Genomic DNA, 10176 nt, shown 5'->3' with positions numbered 1-10176 from the left:
ATGGAGGTTCTAGAGAGAAGATTCTTGGAGGGAAGGGAAGTTGGGATTTGATTTGGGGTCTTTAGATGAATGGGTTAAAGTGATTAGTTTAGGGGTCTATTAACTATTTATAGGAGGTTATTTAACTACTTAACCAACCCCTAAGCCCTTAATTAATTAACTAACTAAATCCCAAACACCTAACTTAAAACTAAAAGCCCAAAATCTGGCAGCACCTACCCCCCTCCACTTACGAACCGTATGTGGAGCTACGGAACATGAATGGACTTCGTGGTTTGAACCTGGGGTTTCATTTGCATGCCTGCTGTAGGCCTTGACCTATGGAGCAAGACCACGAGTGGTAGATCAATCTACTGGCCGTGAATTGCATCCGTGGTTCACCAAGGTTGGACATTTTTGGGGACTCTTTTGGGGTTCTCCTCAAGGACCCCTTGGGTGGTCCTTGGGGAGTCGTACCCGAACGTTTAACCCCTAAACATGTCAATCTAAGTACAAGTGTCACTTCTATGAGTTTTAACCCTCATACAACACTTTAAAACTCCATTATAAGACTCTACAACATAGTAGTTCAACTTACTAGTTTCCGAGCGTTATAGTCGTATCATGACATTTAACCCCTAAATTCCTCAACCCTCACTCGGGAAACCATTTAACAACATTTAATCAAGTTTCCAACTTCAAACTCACATGTGAGGCTCTAGTTTCACCTATTCGTTTCCATAAGACTCTAGCTTGGTCTCACTAGTTTTCCGAGTTGTTACAATATCTCCCCCTTAGGAACATTCGTCCTCGAATGACACTTGAAACACTTTATGAAGTTAAAGACTCAAGACTAGCAGCCCAAATTAAGCATGAAACATCACATTAATGCACAACTCAAAATACACTATTCATAATGGTCACTTATTCAAGGAGGAAACATCAACTCCAATTCAACATGTTCAATGCAATACAAGGAAGTATGAACTATATTTACACAACTTATTTATGCATGATATTCTCATCACTTGTCATGTTTGAGGAGGAACTACCATCTCCTAACTAAAACATGTCCATTTATTCTTCTCATGAAGTACAATAGACAACTCTTACTCAAAGCACCACAACATGAGGGAAACATTTTACATAAACTCATTTTCTTTAAAAACACAAGTTTTTCATGAACATGCATTATATAGAGAAGTCATGGCAACATATAAGCACATAACAACAATATTAGCTAGGCATACCATCTCCCTCTTAGGAGTGAGCCTATACCATTACTTCCAAACATCATTAATCACATAGTCATAGGAAGAATTACATTTTCTCATTAAAAGCTAGCTCAACACAATCAACATGGAGCCTAAGTTCCGTTTCATCAAAGACACAACAAAGCATGTTCATCACACCATTTCACGAAGTCAAATATGCCATCTCCATACTAGAATGCATAACAACAAGAGAAACATGTAAATCATGCAAAAATCCATTTTATACAAAGTAAGAATCTTTCAAAATACGCATAACACAAGGAGATCATGGAAATTTCTAAAATACTCATAACTCCTAGACAAGGAACAAGTCCAAAAAGGAACTCTTGGTCTCAAGATAGAATAGGAATAGAAGAAAAGATGAGGATATCGGGACTCTCAATCAATGTTGCTACTCAAGCACATGATCTCCCCCTTGGGAGTAAGCCCCCTTTTACAATAACCTCAAAATACTACTCCTTTCAACAAACTCAAGGCATTATCAAGACTCATTATAACCTTACCCGGATCTAAAACTGCTAGAGATCTAAAAATCATGTATCCAAATCCTACCAAGGTTAACAAAAGTAACTCTATGGAACAAGGAAATTATAGGACACACATAACATCCAAGACTCCAAAATCAAGGAATGAGTCAAGGAGAACTTATCATCTAAGGCTAGAGGAGAAATAGAAGGGAACATAAGGATATTGGGACATCTCATTGGCCCTTGGCCTCCCAATTAAGCACCTTCAACTAACACCCTTACTAAAATAGCACTCCTCAACATTTTCGTGGAAGCACTTTCTGTGGAAGCACTTTCTTACTATTCTATTTCTTAGCTTGCCGGTCTAAGATCCCAATTGGTACTTCAAAATTAGAAAGGTTCTCATCTGAGCACTCTTGCTCACAAGCAACCTTAATAACACCACTCAAAGTCTCATATGAGCCTACCGAACCGGGACTAAACTTCTCAACTCACTACACCTCTAAGGTGAGAATTTCAAGCAAGTCTAATTCATGAACTTCTAGGACACTCAATGACCTTACCATCTAAGCACATTATCCCCCACTTGGGGTAAGCCTAACCAAACTCCTTACAACATCTCTTCTTCAATTCTAAGGTAGGAGCGAGTCATAACTAAACCTTCACGCTCATCATACAATATGATTCTAAACCATGGTGAATTACACTTCTACCCTTTTTAAGGGGAATCTATTGACTCAACACATATAGGCATTACTCAAACACCCTCTTTCACCAAACTTTTCAACCTACCAAAACTCAAAATGGTCAAGTAGGGTTCTACCCTCAATATCACAAAACAACTATGAAGCCCATTCACCCTAAGGACAACATCAAGGTCTAGCATATCAAGTCACAAAGACAAGTAATATCGAAATATAAATAAGCATGAAACACATACCGGAACCATTAGGAGGAACTTTCTTATCCTTTCTTCCTCTAGCCTTAAGCACCGGGCAATCTCTCATTAGGTGGTCACCTCCACCACAACCATAACAACCCTTTGTACCGGCTAGATACTTACCATTATGTTTCTTTCCACACCTAGCACAAGTAGGCCTAATCACCTAAGATCCACTACCACTCACTCCTTGAGATTTTGGGGTAGACACCTTCTTTTGGTGAAAGTTATAGGAAACTTAGTAGAGCTTTGTCCATGAAACCTTTGTCTCTTTCAATTCTACTAAGGCTGGATCAAGACAATTCTAGACCATTTCATCCCTTATTATCACCTTTGGTGGGATCTACCAACCAACCATGTGTAGGTATTATCTATGCACCTTACTCAAAATGACCATGCTCAAGATCAATCTTAGAAGATAGCTAACTCTTTGAAGCAGGTCAACACCTACATTCTTCTTCCTTACTTTAACTAGGTGGTACATGCAACCCTCAAAGTCAACCTTAAAACACAACAATCCAAACTTATGGCATAAAATTTTCCCCTTTCCACTCTCGGATAGGCTCATTTGGGAATTAACAAATTGACTATACGGGTTCTAACATCACATAGGAACAAAACAATAACACTATCAATGCATCCTAAGTATGACATCTAAATCTAGCATATCAAGTCCTATCTAGTCACATAGCCATCATTGGCATTTCAACCAACACCTTCTCCCTTGCTCCTTGCAACAAGAGCCCTTCGAGTAGTCATATCTTGTAGACCATCGATTAGAGAAAAAGGCCTTATAGAGTTAAACTCTATGGCATGACTAGAGAATGAAAAAGTGAAGTTTCCTAATGTCCTATAGCCTCTTACTCATAGATGTGTCGCGACTCACACCGATGAACAAGACTATACTAGACGGGTTTGAGACATCCTAAAACCATTCCCAAAAACTTATGCTCTGATAACATGTTTGTCATGCCTCGAGAGCACCCCCTAGACGTGACCGGTGTACTTGACCCAGAAGGGGTTACATACAAGCCTCATAGAATACATGAACATAAAAGCATAGGAAAATAAAGCGAAATTTTAAACTTTTCTTTACAATCGAAGTCTCTTATAAAATTGAAAGAGAATCTATGACACTATGTCTCAAAACATCTATTATACTTAGAATAAAACTCTTGAAATACAACTTTAGTGATACGGCCCTTACAACAAGTCTGAAACATAAAAGAAAAGACAATAAAGGACATATGGTTGAGCCCTCGAATACGATGAGGACTTACCAATCTTTTTCTTCTTGATCTCCTATGAACCAAGCCACCATGATAGAATCCATTATCTTCAAAGACTACACTTGGTGAAAATGTATAAAGAAGGGGTTAGCACAAAAAGTTCTAAGTATGGAAGCCATGCACAAAACCATCAAAACATGCATGAAAAGGGACATTTCATTTGAAATCATGTCATATGCTATTTTTGAACATCATCTTTGAGATAGTTGGAGAATACAACCAATAAAGCAACTCATATACATTTCATTATAACATGAGATATATCATTATGATAACAAGCATAGTCTCCCACATCAATAGAATACAAATCCCAATCTTCACAATACATAGCCTCCAATCACAAGGTAGAGCAAGTCAAATACCAAGATCATCTCATCATTAAGTAATCATCACATGATCAATCCTTAAGAAACACTTATGCAATGTATGGTACTTAACATGTATTCACAATGTACAACACAAGCCAATATCACATTTATACTCATTTTATAGTAAAGCCATTACCTTGGTAACCCCTAAGGAACACTTGTGCAATGTGTGGTTGGCATGCCATAATACCAACCCTACTAAGTACTCTTTTGAAGCTACCTTAGTCATACACTTCATCTTTAGACTTCATTATAATCAATAGTCACAAATAAGGAAATAGTCATGTACATTACTTGAATATATAAGGAAAGTCATGCATAACAACTATCCATTCAATATACATGCATGCATTCAAATCTCATCATAATATAAAGGAACCATCAAATGACATCCTACTAAGTCTACTTGTCCCCACTCCTATTAAGTAAGACTCACCAAGAAGTCATAGTATAGTCCATGTTTAATTCATTATCTTTATTATATAGGGAAGAATTGCCATAACCAACATCCACCATGTGAGCTACATGGAATCCGGTGTCTGTAACCTTACACCAAAAAAGGTGTCCTACTTGCCTAAGGTAGTACCAAAATGTATAGCTATAAGTGGATCCACTAGCTAAAGGTACCTATGTGGGCACATAGTTTATGGGATAGGGAGATTGCTTCTAGAAACCTGCCCTATTGTATTGGCGGAGGGGCTTCCATCTCATGAGTTCACTTTGGATGACCGTCACTATTGCATTGGCGGAAAGGCCTTTACCTCATTGTCCATATCCACTCGGTGCTAAACATTATTTCCTAAATTAGACATTATTAGTCTTTGAATTGTATTTACATGTGTGAAGAATTGCTCTACCCTTCGTTCAATACAATTCACAAAATAGCTCATAGATTCATTAAAGGTGAGAATATACTTTCAACTTTAGAATCATAATTAGTATGCGAGAATAACTATCACACCAAGATCATGTGTTCTCATGAGAATGGACTTTCAATCAACACAATATGATCAATATGGTCAAGTACATTTCATGCATAATAATGTGTAAAGGTGCATATGAGAACTATACTTTCAATTAACACCTTAGATACATCATGATCATGTTTATGCATGGAGTGTGTGTATGTAATTGTCCTTGCAATGACACAACAACAACATTATATTCATCCAGGACCATTCATACAATATCAAGTGTAGGGGCAAGGGAAGAAGAACCTTTCAACAATACCACAATATACTCAATAGTCATAGGACTTTCAACTTCTAAGTATATCATGAGTTCACACACAATCTTGTCAACATGCATAAGCCTTCACAACATGTTCTTCAAGGGCTATGGATCAACTCATCCCAACATATAGCAATAGCACAATAGATAAGGGAATTTCATGATCCAACAACTCATCAATACATTAATCACATCATGATTGACACATTATACTTCAAGTATTCACAAACATGCATATGATATCATGATCAAGTCAATTCATGTTTAGAAGCATTACTCTAAACCAATTCAAGCCTAGATGATCTAATCTAAGGCATTACATTGAGAATTCACCATTCTAGGAGGATCATATTTAAACCCTCAATTTGCCTCTTTCATGACATAACCCTAGAATCTTAGGTTAATCAAGAATATATGTAGAATTACACAAACATCAAGTAACTACATCATAATTAAACACCTCCACATTTCAAGTGGATCAACAAATTATACAATATTCATCAACATATACAACCCTAGCAAATTGCCTTTCAAGGCTAAGAATCAAGATCAACCCTAACTTCTATAATTACCATGCTAGATAGAGAGGTTTCATGATTCAACAATATAATAAACACAAACATAATCAATTACTAAGCTTCTATGATCAATCAATTCAAACCCTAGTTCACAGTTTAGGAAGAAGGGGAAATCATGGGTTCAAGGGAGATTTTCATCAAAAATCATTAATACTCCATTAATCCAATCATAAATCATCATAATTAATCAAAATAAACCTTAATTAAACATTTGATTTCGTTTTGGAAGAAGACCCATGACTAGATTTGAAAACCCTAGAATTGGGGGATTTGAAAACATAGTTGAAGGGGCTTCTTGGTGATAGCTAACCAAGAATGAGGAATTCCCATACCTTAGGTTTAGATTCCCATCAAATTCGTATGAAAAATCTCCCATCTTCAAGCCCTAGTTGATTTCTTTTTTGGTCTTCAATGGAGGTTTTAGAGAGAAGATTATTGGAGGGAAGGGAAGTTGGGATTTGATTTGGGGTCTTTAGATGAATGTGTTAAAATGATTAGTTTAGGGGGTCTATTAACTATTTATATGAGGTTATTTAACTGCTTAACTGACCCCCCTAAGCCCTTAATTAATTAACTAACTAAATCCCAAACACCTAACTTAAAACTAAAAACCCAAAATCTGGCAGCACCTACGCCCCTCCACCTACGGACCGTAGGTGGATCTACGGAACGTGAATGGCCTCCGTGGTTTGAACCTGGGGATTCATCTGCAGGCCTGCTGCAGGCCTTGATCTACGGAGCAAGACCACGAGCCGTAGATTAATCTAATGTCCGTGAATTGCATCCCTGGTTCACCAAGGTTGGACAGTTTTGTGGACTATTTTGGGGTCCTCCTCAAGGACTCCTTGGGTGGTCCTTGGGGAGTCGTACCCGGACGTTTAACCCCTAAACATTCCATTCTTAGTACGGGAGTCACTTCTATGAGTTTTATCCCTCATACAACACTCTAAAACTCCACTACAAGATTCTACAACACACTAGTTCAACTTACTAGTTTTCGGGCGTTATAGTCGTATCTTGACGTTTAACTCCTAAATTCCTCAACCTTCACTCGGGAAACCATTTAACAATGTTTAATCAAGTTTCCAACTTCAAAATCACATATGAGGCTCTAGTTTCACCTATTCGTTTCTATTAGACTCTAGCTTGGTCTCACTAGTTTTCCGGGTTGTTACAACATCAGTGTAGGATTTTTGACGACTCTGTGCCATTTTCAACCTCTCTTGAATCACTTTTACCTTCTCCATAGATTGATGAACTAAATATGGTCCTATCAACCCTGCTTCACCAACTTCAAACCATCCATTAGGAGATCTACATCTTCTTCCATAAAGAGCTTCATAAGGAGCTATTTGGATGTTCGAGTGGTAACTATTGTTGTAAGCGAACTCGATGAGAGGTAGGTGATCATCCCAGTTACCATTGAAATCAATCACACAAGCCCTCAACATATCCTCCAGGGTCTGAATAGTGCGCTCTGCTTGCCCATCTGTCTGAGGATGAAATGTGGTACTTAAGTTCACATTTGAACCCAAGCCTTTCTGGAATGACTTCCAAAATTGTGCAATAAATTGCGCACCTCTGTCTGAAATAATGGAGTCCGGAACCCCATGAAGTCTTACCACCTCTTGAAGATACAACTTAGCATAATCTTCTACCGAATGAGTAGTCTTTACCGGCAAAAAATTGGATGATTTTGTCATTTTATCAACAATCACCCAAATAAAATCATGCTGCCTGCGAGACCTTGGTAAACCTGTGATGAAATCCATATTAATCATCTCCCACTTCCATTCCGGAAGTTCTATATTCTGAGCCAAACCACCGGGCCTTGGGTGCTCTACTTTAACTTGTTGGCAATTTGGGCACTTAGCAATAAATTCTGCAATGCCCTTCTTCATACTATTCCACCAATACACCTCTCTCAAGTCGTGATACATCTTTGTGGAACCCGAATGAATGAAATATCTGGAAGTATGAGCTTCCTCCATGATCCTCTCTTGGTGTCCATCCACCATTGGTACACACAATCTACCTTGATACCTCAATACGCCATCTCCCCCTTGTTCAAAAGCTAATACTTTTGCTTATGAACACTTGCCTTTAATTCAAGCAATAAAGGATCTTGGTCTTGCTTATCTTTTACTTCTGACACTAATGATGATTTAGCCCCAATCATCACCACTACTCCTCCTTCTATGGAATCCATTAGTCGAACTCCTAGCCTTGCAAGTCTATGCACCTCTTTTGCCAACTTCTTTCTTATCTTCCTCAAATGGGCAGTACTACCCATAGATAATCTACTCAAGGCATTAACAACAACATTAGTCTTACCTGGGTGATAAAGAATACTCATGTCATAATCTTTAAGTAACTCTAACCACTTTCTGTGTCTGAGATTAAGCTCTTTCTGAATAAACACATACTGAAGACTCTTGTGATCGGTGAACACATCCACATGAACACCATAAAGATAATGACGCCATATATTCAAAGAAAATACTATAGCAGCCAACTCTAAGTCACGGGTTGGGTAATTCTTCTCATGATTCTTCAACTGTCCGGAGGCATAAGCTATAACTTTCCCATTCTGCATTAAGCCATAACCCAAACCAACTCTAGATGCATCACAATACACCACAAAACCTTGAGTACCTTCTGGTAATGTCAAAACTGGGGTACTAGTCAACCTCTTTTTCAATTCCTGAAAGCTTTTCTCACAAGCTTCAGACCATTGAAACTTAATTGTCTTTTGAGTCAACTTGGTCAAAGAAGATGAAATGGACGAGAACTCCTCTACAAACCTTCTATAATAGCCAGCCAAACCCAAGAAACTCCTAATATCAGTTGGAGATGTGGGTCTAGGCCAATTCTGCACTGCCTCAATCTTCTGAGTATAAACTTTAAGTCCCTCTCCAGACACAATGTGGCCTAAGAATGCCACAGACTCAAGCCAAAACTCATATTTAGAGAACTTAGCATATAACTCATTATCTTTCAAAGTCTGAAGAACTATTCTGAGATGACTAGCATTGATTTTTTCTATTCCTTGAATAGATTAGTATGTCATAAATGAAGACGATAACAAACATATCTAAATAAGGTTTGAATACTCTATTCATAAGGTCTATGAACACTGCAGGTGCATTAGTTAAACCGAATGACATGACCATAATGGGTCCTGAAAGCTGTCTTTGGAATATCACATTCCCTTACTCTTAACTGATGGTAGCCAGATCTCAGATCTATCTTAGAGAAACATGTGGCACCCTGAAGTTGATCGAATATATCATCAATCCTTGGAAGAGGATAACCTTGTTCAACTGACGGTAATCTATACACATCCTAAGAGAACCATCTTTCTTTCTCACGAATAAGATCGGAGCGCCCCAAGGTGAGACACTTGGTCGAATAAAGCCCTTATCTAGGAGATCCTTTAACTGCTCTTTAAGCTTTTTCAACTCTGTTGGTGCCATTCTATATGGCGGAATAGATATAGGACGAGTATCTGGAAGAATGTCTATACCGAAGTCTATTTCTCTCTCAGGAGGGACTCCGGGAAGATCATCACGAAATACTTCTGGAAACTCTCTTACTATTGAACTGACTGAATAAGAGGTATCTCAACACTAGAGTCATTAACTCAGACTAAGTGATAGACATACCCCTTGGAAACTAACTTTCTCGCCTTAAGGTACGAAATAAAATGACCCTTAGGCACTGCTGAACTTCTCTTCAACTCTATCACTGGTTCACTGGAAACTGGAACTTGACTACTCGAGTTCTACAATCTATTGATGCATAACATGCCTGAAACCAGTCCATACCTAGAATGACATCAAACTCTACCATGTCTAACTCAAACTAAATCAGCCATGGTACTCTTGTGATTGACGGAATGGAACAAACATGATAGACTTTTTCTGCTAGAATAGACTCACCATCAGGTGTAGAAACACTGAAGGCTTAAGAAGTTACCCAGGAAGAACATCAAAATTGAAGACTTGGATCATACCAGTGACAACATCTGGCGAATCCTTTTGCTCTCGGG

Source organism: Solanum tuberosum, unplaced genomic scaffold (genome assembly GCF_000226075.1).
Source record: "Solanum tuberosum cultivar DM 1-3 516 R44 unplaced genomic scaffold, SolTub_3.0 scf00130, whole genome shotgun sequence".
Taxonomy (NCBI): Eukaryota; Viridiplantae; Streptophyta; class Magnoliopsida; order Solanales; family Solanaceae; genus Solanum; species Solanum tuberosum.
The sequence above is the reverse complement of the archived record's forward strand: the minus strand, read 5'-3'. Positions refer to the sequence as shown.